Raw genomic sequence first — 13,869 nt, 5'->3', positions numbered from 1 at the left:
AGTGTTAGGGGTAAGTCTGCAACATATTCTCAAATAGATCAAATAATAATAATATGAGGGGATAAAAAGTTAACATTTGGGTATTCTAGTTGAAGGGTACATGGGAATTCTTTATTCTTGCAATGTTTCTGTAAGTCTGTAATTTAAAAAAAAAACATTGTGAGAGTCTACACTGTACAAAAATTTAAAAAACAAGGACGTCCATGTTTGCCACCAGCATGGGCCCGTGGGCTGCCAGTTTGTAGTCTCCAGTTTAGATCTATTTTCTTGAGTTGATTTTGAGTCAAGTCTTCCCGATGACAATGATTATCAATGCTGGAGAATGCTTTGCTGCATCTGGAAATTTTAAACCAGCTCAGCACCGACAAGGAAGCAGCAGAGACATGAATATGAACATGATATGAATAATCTATTTGCTAATAAACTAGTTTAAATCTGAATGCAGCCTGCATCTTAAGAGGCAAAGAGAAGCAGCCACGGTCCAGAAAGCCTTCTCTGTAGAAGTTCTGTGTTTTGTTGGCTGCCTTTGGAGAGGTGTGAGCAATCTTGCTTCCTGGCTTCTGGTCTCAGCAGAGACCATACACAGCAGGGTAGAGGTAGGAAGGGGAGTATCTAATAGTCTTTCGGAACCCCACTGTTGAAGAAAAATGTGTTTTTATAAATAAAGGGAAAAGAGACACTTTTAAGTTCAATTAAGTTATGAATGGAGAAAAATGTGTTTTGGTATTGGGAAGGGGAATGTCCTTGGCGCCTCAAGCTTTTCCCAGCAGGAAGAAGAAACTAGGTGAGTAGCAGGGCCTCCTTCAGGCGTCCCGTGCCAGCATACGGAATGGTCTCATATGAGGGTGCAGCCCAATCTATCAGAGCCAGGATGTTAAGTCGGTCTGCAGACTGATCCAGGGGACATGTATGCCACCTCTTCCTTCTCATCCTCTTTCTTGATTTGTAATTCCAAAGACTAAGGGAGCATAGCCCAGGAGTACTTAAATCAGAGGAGGAAGCTCCTAATTATTGGGCCTTGGGAGACTGGGAAGTTACTCAGGTGAAGAGTAGGGAACAGCATTCTTGGCAGAAGGAACAGCATATGCAAAGGAGGAGTATAACATATATGACATAACTTTGGGGCTGTCTTACTCTCTTCCCATGTCTCTCCATATCTTCATATCTCCCTCGGAACTGTACAACAGATATGCAATCTGAAGTTATGAGTTTATCTTCCTGAGAACAGAGTGGCCTAGGGAGCACAGATCTAGTAGATTGTGGATCTCAAGCCTCGATTTCCTAAATAGAAAAAGTGCCTCTCTCAGCCCCTGATCATGTGCTACACACCCCAGGTAAACACGTCTCCACTCAGACTGAGGTTTTATTATGTTTCTCTCAGGATACTTCTCTAAATTTTTGTCAATGCCATCTTCTTCAAATAAATCAAGTACAGTCATTTCCTGAGCCAACCTGCTTTAGGCACAATGTGCAATAGTGGCGGGAACTCAGAGTCAAGATCTATAAACAGCCCCAGCTAATGACTTGCCCTGTCATCTCCTACTTGAACAGGGACCTGGGTGCCCCAAGTGTGTTCTAAAACAGGGCCAGTAGGTGCACAGACTTCAGGTAGTCACATGCCCTGTTCTGCAAATGTCTCTTCCCATTGAGAAGGGGAAGCTGGACGAGGGCCCAAGGCAAGGGTTCTTCTTACTCAAGTCCAAGGGCAATACTGGGTGGGATTAGACATCTGACCTATGAGCGTCCTAACCATTGACTGGCCAGTGACCTAGAGGGTGGCCTGGAGCTCTGCCCAGAGAGGATAATTTGGCGTGCTGTACTTTCCTAAACTGGCCACCACAATATTTCCATTAAAATGTTCTCCTGTCACCTTGCCACTTCCCATCAAGAGGTGAAGTCTTTTCCCCAACCCCGCCTGAACCCAGATGGGACTTTGACATTGCCTCAGTGAACAATGTAGTAGACGTGGCACCGAGGAACTTCTGAGACTAGGTCATAAAATGCCACATAGTTTTCCCCCACCCAGTGCTCTCTCCCACTCAGAGGACACACCCTCAGAACCCAGCCACCACGGTGACGACCAAGACACCAGCGAGACCGTTGTTCTAAAATATGGGTTTTTTTTATTATTCAAGTATGGTGAAACCAATAGATCAGAAGACAACTGCCACTGGGAAAACATCGTTATCCTCGTAGTTCCCAGGAGAAGGAGGCACACGCCATGCCATGGGGGAACCACATGCAGAAGCACCAACATAGGTCAGAAGGCAGGAGAAAGGAAAACAGACAAGGGAACATGCGAGACAGGGTAAGCAGGTTTAGGACTAGCTAGTATGAATAATTTCAGTGGCCTCTGGGGTGTAGGGATTGTCCTCATTTGTCTGGCACCTGGCCCTGAGGTGATTAGGGAAAGGGAACAGTGGCCTGGAGTGCGAGAGCTCCCTTGAGGAGTAGCAGAGGACTAGTTGGCCTGCAGAGGAAAGGCAAGCTCACAGGTAGCTGTTGTGTCTCCAGGACAGCTCGCCCTGCCTGGGAGGGGTGGCCGCTCCAGGGGCAGCAAGGTCCCAAGATGTCAAAACAACGCAGCCCAAAGGTCTCAGCCTACGGCCAGCATCAATGGCAACATGAGAAAGTGAGCCTTCAGATGATTCCAGCCCCTAGCCTTCAAGGGGCCCAGGGGACACCATGTAAAACAGAGATGAGCCATTCCTACCATGTCCTACAGATCATACGCATATGAATATTTTTGTCGTGTTTTTTTTTTTAAGTCACTAAGTTTTGGAGTGATATTTTATACAACCATAATAACTTGAACAATATACAATGAACTGAGCTAAACAGTTTCTCTCTTTCCCCAGAATTTAAATTGGGCCTTATGAAAATTAATAAGTTGCTAGCGTTAGACCACAGTGATGGAAGATACAGCTGAGTCACATTCATGACAAATGACTTAGAATAACAGGAGTGCTGGTCTGGAGTGGCGCTGGTCCTGCATGATCCAGTTTCCGGGGCGTCGGCAGTGAAACCCCATCTTCCCTGAAGACTGTCAGGTGATGGGTTTCTCCACGGTCTGACTTGGGTTCCCGCGAGGCCTTGGCTGGGGCAGAGACCCCTGCTCTGGGCCCCTCACGCTGTGCCTTCCCTTGGAGACTCTCCGTGCCTTGTAACCAAGGGAGTCTCACCCTTGAGGACACATGGTACCCAGTCAAAGCCTGGGGTATGGTAAGCAGAAAGGGTGACACCCACCCACCTTCATTTCTCCCGCCAAGAGCCATTACAGACTCATAGAAACAGAAAATGTGAAGGAGCTCTGTGAACGCTCGAGGTCTGGCCAAGTCCGTGTGGTGAGTGTCACTTTTCAAAAACATTTTGCTTTAAATCTTTTAAAAACAAAGTTCAATGGTTCCAAAGTTCCTAAAATTTACTTCCTCAATCCCATCTCCAGGCTCAGGCCAGGCCAGATGTCCCAGTTTACACTCATTCCAGAGCCTTCGGGGCAACGAACCAGCATCTGCTCGTTCCCGCCCGGAAAGCAAGGACCCGAGACAGAAAGCGCTTACCTGGCCTCTTTCAGCGGAGACCGGCCTCTTCCGCCCCGTGGGCCCCGCCCACCTCAGCCTAGCGCAGAGGTGTGGTGCACCGGAAGTGCCTCCCACGGCCACATCAGCACAGGAGCGGGGCTCGGTGGTGGTTCATTGCGGTCAAGAGCCGCATCTAAGAATCAGTTTTAGCGGTGCATATGGGACAGCGGCCTAGAAGGACGAGGCGCGGCAGGTGCACTCGAGCGTGGCACCTGGGTCTGTGCTAGGGGTAAAATGAGATGTGAGGAGTGGAGGGAGGAAAGTAGAGTCAGAGGACAGGCCGTTTTATTGAGATCTTATTTTTTTTTATTCCCTGGATCATCCCCTCCCCCAGTTCCAAAGGAGATAGCCCGACCCTCTCTATACCCAGGCGTCTGGAGAAGTTTGTGTGAAAAAAAAAAGAGTAGATGCTCCCTCACTCTCACCTGTGATCCGTACACGAGGGATGAGAGGGGGCAGGGTTCGAGGGGAGTAAGGGGTAGGGTAGCGCAGGGCAGGGCTGTGATATGCAGGGCCAGAGGGCCGGGGAGGGAGGGAGAAACAGCCAGTGCCAAGGTGGGGGAAACCAGTCTGGGCAGATAAAACCCTGTCACATGTGTGTCCTGTGTCCTGGCATGTATTTGAGCCTGTGTACAAGTGAGCTTGTACCTGTGTGTGCCAGGATGTGCGTCTGTGACCAGACCTGCCCGTGAAATACCTCATGTCAGAGACTGTGGGCATGCCTGGATCTGTCCCTCTCAGCTCTGCAAGCACAAGTCAGGGAATAAAAGGGACATCTGGGGCTGGGCCAGAGCCCAAGGCCTAGGGGAACCTGGGTGAGAGGCCACATGCCAGCAGCTAGGCAAGAGCAGCTCTACCAACCTGGCCAGGTGACACCTGGTACCCTAGGACATAGGAAAGGCACTGAAGGGGCAACCCATGTAGGGAATAGAAGTGTGGGGTCTTACCTCAAGGGGCCCATTGGCACCAGAGTCACCAAATCAACTTAGGACTCTATGACCCCTAGGCTGAGGACGCATAGGGCTTCCCTGCTCTGTTCCAGTGGCTACTCCTCTGTAACAGAGTTTTCGGGTAGAGCCATGTCCTCCCCTGACCCAGGGCTCCCTGGAAGGACCTGAGCGCAGGTATGTGTCCCCTTATTCTAAATTGTGGGCAGAGCAGGTCTGGGATTTGGGAGGTAGAGAGGAAGTGATTGGGGTGTCCTCTTCCAGAAAGGCTTCTTGGATTTCTGGGTACCCCGAGGATGCGACATCTCAGCCCCAAGGCCATAGAGTATGTCTCAGACCAGGTTACGTCTTGCTCTCAAATTCCCCAAACACTTCCTAACCACCAACTTTATGCCGAGTGTCCGTTTCTCCCTGTGCTCAGGACCCCTGGCTGACCCCTTTTCTCCATCACCAGCAGCCGGCATCCACTCTGCTGTTTCACTGCCTACTCCAAGACTGGGGCACATCGCTCATTCCTCCACCTTCCACCCCTCCAGACAAGCACGCAGGCCCTCACACTCCTGAAGGCTTTTCTTGGGAAAGCTGAAAAGGCGTGCAAATCACAACAGCTAGGTGAAGTGAGAGAAGAGACTAAGCCCACTCCAGCTGTGGTATAACCCAGGGAGCCCGCAGGGAGAGAGGCCAGATTCCAGATCCAGTTGGGCACATGAAAAGGACCACACAACATGGCCGCCACCAGGGGGCAGGCTACACCTGCCAGACCACTGGCCCATTGGGGGCCCTATTCTTGGGAACGAAGTGTCTGTAAGTGGCAAGGATATTTTGTACAAGTCCCATGTGAGGACACGTGGAAAGTATCCCTAAGGATGAGGGCAGAGGGGAAAGATGGCTAGGAAGCCCCTGGTATCAGTGTACACAAGCATTTGGTTGGAAGAACCCATGTGTGATGGGGAGAGGGAGTCTTAGAAAGGATCGGGATGTTGTGGGAGCATGGGTGTTGACGGCAAAAGGATGAGTTGTTGGGGACCCCTCAGGGATGATATCTTGGCGAAACTGAGTAGGGAAGACCAGACAGGGTGTCATAGGATATAAGGAAGCCCTCCAGCTTTCCTAACACTTTGGTCTTCCAGGTCACAGGGAGAGGCAGCTGGAGTTGAGAGCCTCCCCCTAGGTGGACCCTTCACTTCAGCAATGCTGATCCTGGACCACTCCAGCCCAGGCATGTAACCCTGGTCTGGTTACATGAGCCAGTATAGTTCTCATTGATGCTTAAGCTAGTTTGAGTTGTTTTTCACTTCAATGTACAGTTCTGAACTAGTTTTTTAAGAGGTTCCTGGTCCCTTGCTTAAGAAGTATCAAGAGATGCAGATTACCTACAGGCTAAACTCCAAACTCAACCAGGCCTTCAAGAACCCAACCTCTGCCTCCATCATGATGGTCTACTGCTCCTCAGATGCAGCCTTCTCTGTGGACACTATGGATGAAAAAGTCCTCCTACCAGGAAACTGAGGTTTCCGGAAATGACTTCATTAACGTCATCTCCTCTATGGGGACTTCCTGGACTACTAGAGAATAAGTCGGCTCTACTCTGTGCCACCCTCTGATTATTCCTCTGCTGTAAGCCCCTTGAGGGGGGTTTGTCCACTGGACTTGGGCGCACTGAAGGCACCCGATACCTATCTGGAGAATAAATAAAGGACTTCTGTGTGTGGCTCGTCCTCCCTAGGCTAGAGGAGACCTTTTTGGAGCTGATATCACACACTGTGCCTGCTTCATAGTATCAGAGAAGGACTACTGCTTGGAGGAACCTCATCTAGGTTTCAAGGTGACCCCGAGAGAGACCTGTGAGCGGTTTCAGGGTTGTATCCACTTGACTGACCACCAGGAATCAGCCCATATCCAACTTCCACAACTTTTTCACCAGGAGACTTGCCAGCCTGTGGCCCAGCTCCTAAAAGCCAGAAGCACATGCAGCTAGAATCAGAGAAAGACAGAGGCACATAAAAGCACTTGCTGAGACAGAAACTATGTAACAGACACACAAAACTCAAGACCGAGATGCCCATAAAGAAGAGAAAAAGCAGACCAAGAGCAGAGCCTGGAGGGCAGAGATTCAGAGGTGGAGAGCAGGGCAGGGGCAGGCTGGGAGGGGCAAGCCAGAGAACATCGCCATTCTTCTTTCTGGATTAATGCAACATTTTCTGTGGGGTTCCCTGCTTTTGTACTGCCCCTTATCTAATTTGTTAGTCAGTAGAAACTTTCTAAACACATACCTGGACATGTCATCCCCACAGCCCCCAGAATAAAGCCCAGATCCTTTTCTTGAGTTACAAGCCTTTTGATGTGAGCCTACACATCACCAGTCTTAAACTCCAGCCACTGCTGGCATTTCCCCCCGAGCATGCTCTCCCTTGCCTCTAAGCCTGGAAACATGCTGCTGTTCCCTCTACCTGGGGCACTCATTCCATACAGCCCCCTCCTTGGTTTCTCCTTCTGCAAATCACCACCTCACTTCGATCTCAACAGCCAGTGTTCCTTTGTCAAGGGCAGCCTCTCCCTCACCCTCAGAGTAGTCTTGCCACTCTTCCCCACTTTCCAGAACAACTGATCCTTCCCACACTAGAGCTATACCCCAGGGCTCTACTAGAGACTCCAAGTCAGGCTGCCCTCACCAATACCCTCCAGCTTCCTACCTGCACCTGTCCTTAGACTCTCAGGGCTAGACTTGCCAGCCCTAGTCCCATGTCCTCCTGCCCTTGGTATCTCATTCCGTGCCCCCTCATTCTGTGTAGCTCTTCCTATTTAGGATCATGGTCTATCCACTAATTTTCTATTTAAAGAATTCTATTTAAGTAAAAGTTAATTTAAAGATAACATTAAATAATGCAGGTAGTATAAGGACACTGAATGTTTGGGAAACGTGACTCAGCCAGTGCTCTGTCCAGATCTTGATGTGCTTTGGCCTCCAACGGTTGGCACCTGTCTTCAGGTCACTGGGGCTCTTTACTTTCATTCCCAGGGAGGCCAAAGTGCCTGGCTGGCTTAAGACCTCTAGGACAGCCCTTAGCTATAAAAGACATGTGAGAGCATTATAGCCCTTCCCCTAATGCTTGTTTCGGACAACTCTGAGATCCTGTGTCTAGAACAGAACCTAGCACATAGTGAGCACTCAGTAAGTGAATGAACAAATGCAGCCAAATTTATCACTCTTATCCTTTGTAATATTGAGAGTTTTTGTCACTCTTAGGCCTTTCCCATCCAAGATCAAAAAGGCATTTACCCATATTTATTCTGGTATATTTAATTGTTTGTGGATTTTGTAATATTTAATCATTTGATCCATCTTGATATGCTGTAAGGACTGAGATAAATATATATTTTTCTCCTCATGGCTAATCAGTTGTCCCAAGAGCAATTCTTGAATCTTTCCTTCATCTGTAAAACTAAGATATCTAAGACTCATTCAGTCATTTATAAAGGTAGTTACAATGATTGCCACCACTTGGAAAAATGCTCACCTTTTCATTTTAACCATGTTTTATAGCTGTCAATGTATAAGCAAGATCGGGGAGAAACAGAGGAAAATAGATTCATTAAAAAGAGTTATAGAACTATGGGTAATTTTTTCTTTGCTTTCTATTAATATTTATGAAATAATAAATTGAAACTTTAAATTAAAAGAATATGGAGAGGAAGGACTTAAAAGATAACAAGCTGTTTTCTTGCTTGAGCTTGAAACAAATACTTGGGTGAAGGTAGGGGTATTTTTGGAGGTGATCTCAGGGAGCTGAAGATGATCGAGAATGCAGGTAAGGAAAAATTGTTACTGGAGGGCCCTAGGGAGTCATTATTACGGGAAAGACCAAGCAAGACAGACTGTATGAAAACCACTTCCTTTGGCCCTGTACCCTGAAATCCCTCTCAGCTTCAGTTAAATGAGCAGAACCTCTGAAAGTGCCCCATCCAAAAGGAATCAGGTCTCAGGCATGTGTATCAGTGAGTCCAAAAGCTCCAATACCTTGCCCTGGCTAATAGGATGCTTCATCGGCCAGAAAGCAGGGATGCTGATCTCTGTGGTTATATACTAAGAATTGTATGAGGAACCATATAGCCCCACACACCTATCTCTGGCAAATCCCTCTCTAACCCCTTAGAATTCAGCAGTTTTTTTAAGTTGAATTCAGAGAACATTTTAATTCTTCAGTTGGTGGGCCAGCCATACTCATAATAAATGTGAAGAGCTTTAGAAGTAGGGATAAGGGAAGTCCTGGGTACCACTGGGGACCTAATGGTCTGTACTTTGGAGAGTTAGGCAGAGCGTGTCCTGGAGTCTGTGATACACTAGGGCTTGCCTTTCTAACCAAAGGGGCACTTCACTTCAACCATCATGGCTTGACTGCCCCAGGCAATTCACTGGGGTTCCAAAGGCACCTTAGAAGAGCAGCTACCCACGTGTAAGCATATGCCAAGAAAACTGGCACCAAGAGATCCACCCCCACACAGAACCAGGATGCCACTTGAGGTCTGGATTTGGGGGCAAAAGCGCTTAACTATCTTTTATAGTAGCTCTCCTGAAGTGCTCGCCCCCTCTGCCTCATCCACAGGAGCCTGTGCCAGGGCTGTATTCCACACTGGACCTTCACTGGGCTTCACCTGATGCAGATACCAGCCCAGTCTGCGGGCTGCCCCTCGCCAGGAGCACTTCAGGAGTGTACTCTAAAATTTTGGAGATGCTCGCTGGTTCCCCCGTGAGAACTCGACCTGGCTGCAACCAGCTCCAGGGTATGTGAGCACGAGGAATTAGAAAGTTCCCATCAGCCTTGCCTACGAAGGTGGACGAGCCTGCAAGGCCGAAGTGCGCGCGCAACACAGCGCTGGGAGGCGGGGCGCTGGGAGGCGGGGCGCTGTGTCGCAGTCCGCCCATTCAGCCTTGCCCGGTACGTCACGCTCCGCAGGCCCTCCCAGATCCTCCTGATTGGTGGGCAGCGAGCGCGAGCGCCCCGGCCCCGCCCCTGCATGTGCCCCGTGTGGCACGGCCCCGCCCCCTGACTTACAAGGCTGCTGGTGTGGCTTCCAAGTTGGAACGCGAAGGCGCGGGCGCGGAAGGGCCCCGAGTCTCCCAGGCTGAGGGAGCACTTTCCCGTCATGCTCGCGCTCTGGCCGTCGCCCCAGGCCTGACAGTGGCTGGCGGCTGTTCAGGAGCACAGTGCGTGCCCAGTTCGGCCCGCCACAGGCCCTTTCCTACAGGCTCTTCCCGCCCGCGTATTGCAGAGCACCCGGAAATACCTATTGCCCAGGACCCCTCGACTGCGACACCTCCACGTGCCAGGAGGTTGGTCCTCGAGGACCCGGCACGCGGGCTCTCGGGCCCAGGCTGATGTGGCACCCCACGCCTGGAGCCTCCAGCCCCATCCGTAGACGCCCCGTGCTGACCGCCGCTCACTCCTGGGCACCTCATCCCCGGACCCTTCCGTCGGCCCGCGCACCCTCGGGTCCTTCTGAACCTTCCCCGCACCCACGGGTGCTCCTCATGCCAGCGCGCGGGAACCGTGGAATTCCTCGGTGTAAGGAACTACTTCTTAGCAGCTTCTACCTCCGCACCTCTGGGCCCTCCGCGCCCACTCCCCTGCTCTGGGTTCCCGCGGCGGGGACCCCCTCACCCATCATCTCCCCCAGAACCCTCATGGGACCCTCCCTCGACCCCGCATTCTACCCCATACTCCGTCTCCTACCTCCTCCAGGTAAACATCCTTCCTCAAGGCCCATCCTCACTCCTGCAGCTATGCGATCCCTTCTCGGGCCCCGGGTCCCCACACCTCGCACCCCTCCGAGCCCTAGCACCGGGCCCTGTTTCCTCCTCCTCTCCACCCTGCTCTCACCTAACTGCCTGTTCAAGCCAGACTCCTCCACATCCTCACACCCTATAAGTCTGCAGTGCACCCATTGCCATAAACTGTCTGAATCGTTTACACTCCACCACCTGCCTAGAATCCCTGACCCAGGCAGGCAAGGCAGGTTCCTCCCTGCCTCTGCACTTCAGTCACTGCCTCCAGCTCACCCCTTGCACTCCTTCTTCCCTCAGGTTATGGGTAGCGTTATGGTAGGCAGTGGAGGTTGGTCTCGAGTTGGACACTCTTACCTGCCTGCTCTTCCCTTTTTCTCCTCTTGTTCTCCTTTTTTCCTTTCCTTTTTTTCTTCCCGTTTTCTGCCTGCTCAGGCTTGTTGTTTTTCTCGGTGCTCTGTTTTGTTTTCCTTTATGGCGGCTCGGCTCCACCCGCGCGCAGCTCTCCCGGGCGCGGCTCCGGGGTTCATGGTGACTAGGCGGCGGCCGCTCGAGCCCAGCGGCGGCGGCGGCGGCCAGAGCTGGGGCGCGAGCCCGGGCCGCCTCTCCCAGAGCGCGGGGCCGGGCGGCGGGCGCGCCCAGGCGGCGGCGGCGAGCGCCCCCCCGGCCCGCGGCCCCGCGCGTCCCCAGCGCTGCGCGTCTGGCTGGCCCGGGGCCGGGCGGGCGGGCGGCCGCCGCGCCGCGCACCCATGGACGGCCCGGCCATCATCACCCAGGTGACCAACCCCAAGGAGGACGAGGGCCGGGCGCCCGGCGCCGGCGAGAAAGGTGAGGAGGGGCGCAGGCGGGCCGGACGGCTGCGGGCCGGGGGCGTGTGCTCAGCCCGCACGGCCGGAGTTTGCTGCTCGGCGCTGGCACAGCCTGGGGGAGGGGTGCGCCCGGCCGCGAGGATGAGGGGGTGTGGGGTGCGCCCGCAGGGGAGGCTGTGAGTGTGCATGTGCCGGCGGAGATAGGCTGAGCGTGCCTGTGCTGGCAGAGAGCGTGTGAGGCTGGGTGTGCATCTCAGCAGGAGGTTGTGAGTGTGCGGGGTGACCCTGGCCGGCTGGGAGTTTGTGTTTGCGCTCATGCCGACAGAGAAGTTGTGAGCGGTTCTGTGTTCTTGACAGGTTGTGAGTGCGTGTGCCTTGGTGGGTTTTGTGTGTGCACGAGACAGAGAGGTTGTGTGTGGTTGCCTGATGAGCTGTGAGTGTGTGCACTAACTTGTGTGTGCACACTTCGAGAGACTGTAGGGTGCGCGGGTACCTAACAGGTTGTGAGTGCATGCTTTCCTAACGGCTGAGCTTTTGTGTATGTCTCCTATGTCGAGGTTTGTATGCACCTAAGAGGTGGTGGTATGTGTGGGTGTGTGAGACCTTTGCCTTCATGAGCCTGAACATGAAGAAATGTGTGTTCACTCCTGTTCACTCCTGACGGAGTTTATGTGTGTGTGATTGTGTGCCTACACCACCCACTGGCAGGTTGGATATGTTGTGTCCATCCGCTGGGAGAGTGTGTGTGTGCACTCACACACACGAAGGCTATGTGTGTGCCTGCCCATGGTCTCATATGTGCAGATGTGTGTGCCTGCCTGTACCATATGTGTGCAAAAGACAGGCTGTGTGCCTGGGTGTGTTTAGTTGGTTGTACAAGGGGGGGGGGTGGTCAGGCAGGGCTAAGCCATTCCCCCTTCTTGGCTCTTTGCAGTCTCAGTGACACCAGCCTGGGAGTATCTGCAAAGCCTGATTCTCCCTGGGCCCATTTAGTGCCTGGCTCCCACAGGCACTCAGGGAGACCTTAGGGTGCCAGGTGTGTCCATTTCCAGAGAGCTGATACTGTGCTACAGTGGTTTGATTTTAGCACATTTGAGCCCCATCACCTTTTTGTTTCTTTCTTCTTCCTTTTCTTTTTGACTCTGACCCTCTCTGAGACTTGGTGTCCCCTTCGCTCATGCGCCCTGCCTACTGACCCTCTCCTGAGCTATCCTGAGTCTTGGACACTGTTTTGAAAGGCCAAGGAATCTGGCTTGTTTTGTTCTGATGACTAAAAAAGGTTGCCTCACTCTCTTCCCACTGTGCACCCAGCAAACACCTGGACAGAGTTCAGGAGCAGCCCACCAGGACCCCTCCCCTCTCCAAGCCTGGACTGGCCACAGCTCACTTTGGGAAGGAGTCAAATTTCTTTCCGTGTGTTATCACCCTTGCTGTGCCAGGGGGGTGAGGGGTGCAGCCCTTCTGAGAAAGCAGGATGGGGATAGGGGAACACACCACTGCCTTTCCCCAAACAGAGACCACTGGGCAAGCCCACCAGGAACATGCAAGAAACCACCAGAGGTGCCCTCAGACTGGGGATTTGTCAACCCATTTGCACTTTTGTAGACTGTAAATGTTGTGTCTGCATACCCGTTTTCTTTTATGTAAAGTGAGAATTCAAACTCCCCCAGGCATTTTTCTGTACCTTACAAACTGGCTAAAAATTCCAGAACGGGGAACATGACCATGTTACACAAACAGAAGCTCCAGATGCTGAAGTCACTCATGTCCCACCGGCATCTGAGTGCTGGGTTTATTTTAAATGAGGGAACTCTTTTAAAAAAAAAATTCTACAAGAGAGTGCTCCAGGTGAACCTCCATGTTAACCTGGGGCCCAAGCAGACAGCACCTACCTGGTCTGGTCTTCCTGCCATAGGACTGTCAGTTCTTGGGGCCCTGGCCTGCAGGCTCTGGGCTGGGTGTGTCCCCTCCTGGAGGGTTTAGTAGAAGGCATCAAAGAGGTTTGATGCCTGTGCTCCTTACTCTCTGTGGATTGAGTGCTCTGTGTGATGCTTTGCCAGAGAGAATCCACAGCTTTGTGAGGAGAGGTGTGGCATGAAGCAAGGAAATATTTGTCCGGGCCTCAGCCCTCCTGCTGCCTGCCACCTATCTCCAGGAGTAGTATCTTTTTCTATTTTCTCTTTTCCTCTAGCTGCTAGCTGCTCAGCTTTTTAAAGGAGAATCAATCTATCCGAAATCCAAACCATGTGCAAATACTCAGGATGATGCATGTTCTATTCTGCTTGTTTACATTGCTTTTCACCACAATCTTTTATCATCTTTAACAGCTTGTTTTGTTTGTTTTTCAGTGTCAGACTGGTTGATTATTAACCGATTAGAGGAATTCTTTACCTCCTTGTTCTGGGCTGAGGGGGGGAGAGGGAGAGGCGCATAGCTAGCTAGTAGCTTCTTGCTGAATCATTAAAATCCTTCTTGATGTAGTTCTTGCCTTAAAAAATGGAAACAATTTTGGTTAACTACAGTGTAGCAATAAACTTTGGAGTCAAACTTTGGAACAGTTTCTTCAGATTCATAAACCACTAAACAGATTTGGCAATGCTGCTAAGCTTAATCATGTTGATGTGTTTAAATAGGCGCAATATATTTTACATAATTCTAATTTTATGTAAACAATCATTTTGTTTTTAAATATGGGTCCAGAATGTTGTTTTTGTGGTAGGAAAGAAACTATTGGTTTTAAAAGTTTACTT

At 51.2% G+C, this 13,869-nt stretch overlaps 1 long non-coding RNA gene across 2 annotated transcripts; it reads right to left on the bottom strand.

The window, feature by feature from the left end:
- Positions 1-2,106: 2,106 nt before the first annotated feature.
- Positions 2,107-10,380, bottom strand: LOC120586758 (uncharacterized). Of its 2 annotated transcripts, XR_005648791.1 has the most exons (3): positions 9,583-10,380; positions 3,561-3,804; positions 2,107-3,183 (listed from the first exon to the last, which is right to left on the bottom strand). It is a non-coding gene; the product is annotated as an uncharacterized LOC120586758 (long non-coding RNA). The 2 variants fall into 2 exon arrangements; XR_005648790.1 differs by lacking the exon at positions 9,583-10,380 and having other exon boundaries at positions 3,561-9,572.
- Between the last annotated feature and the right edge of the window lie 3,489 nt (positions 10,381-13,869).

This window comes from Pteropus medius, unplaced genomic scaffold, assembly GCF_902729225.1.
Source record: "Pteropus medius unplaced genomic scaffold, Ma_sr-lr_union100, whole genome shotgun sequence".
NCBI classification, from domain to species: Eukaryota; Metazoa; Chordata; class Mammalia; order Chiroptera; family Pteropodidae; genus Pteropus; species Pteropus medius.
The sequence above is the reverse complement of the archived record's forward strand: the minus strand, read 5'-3'. Positions and strand labels throughout refer to the sequence as shown.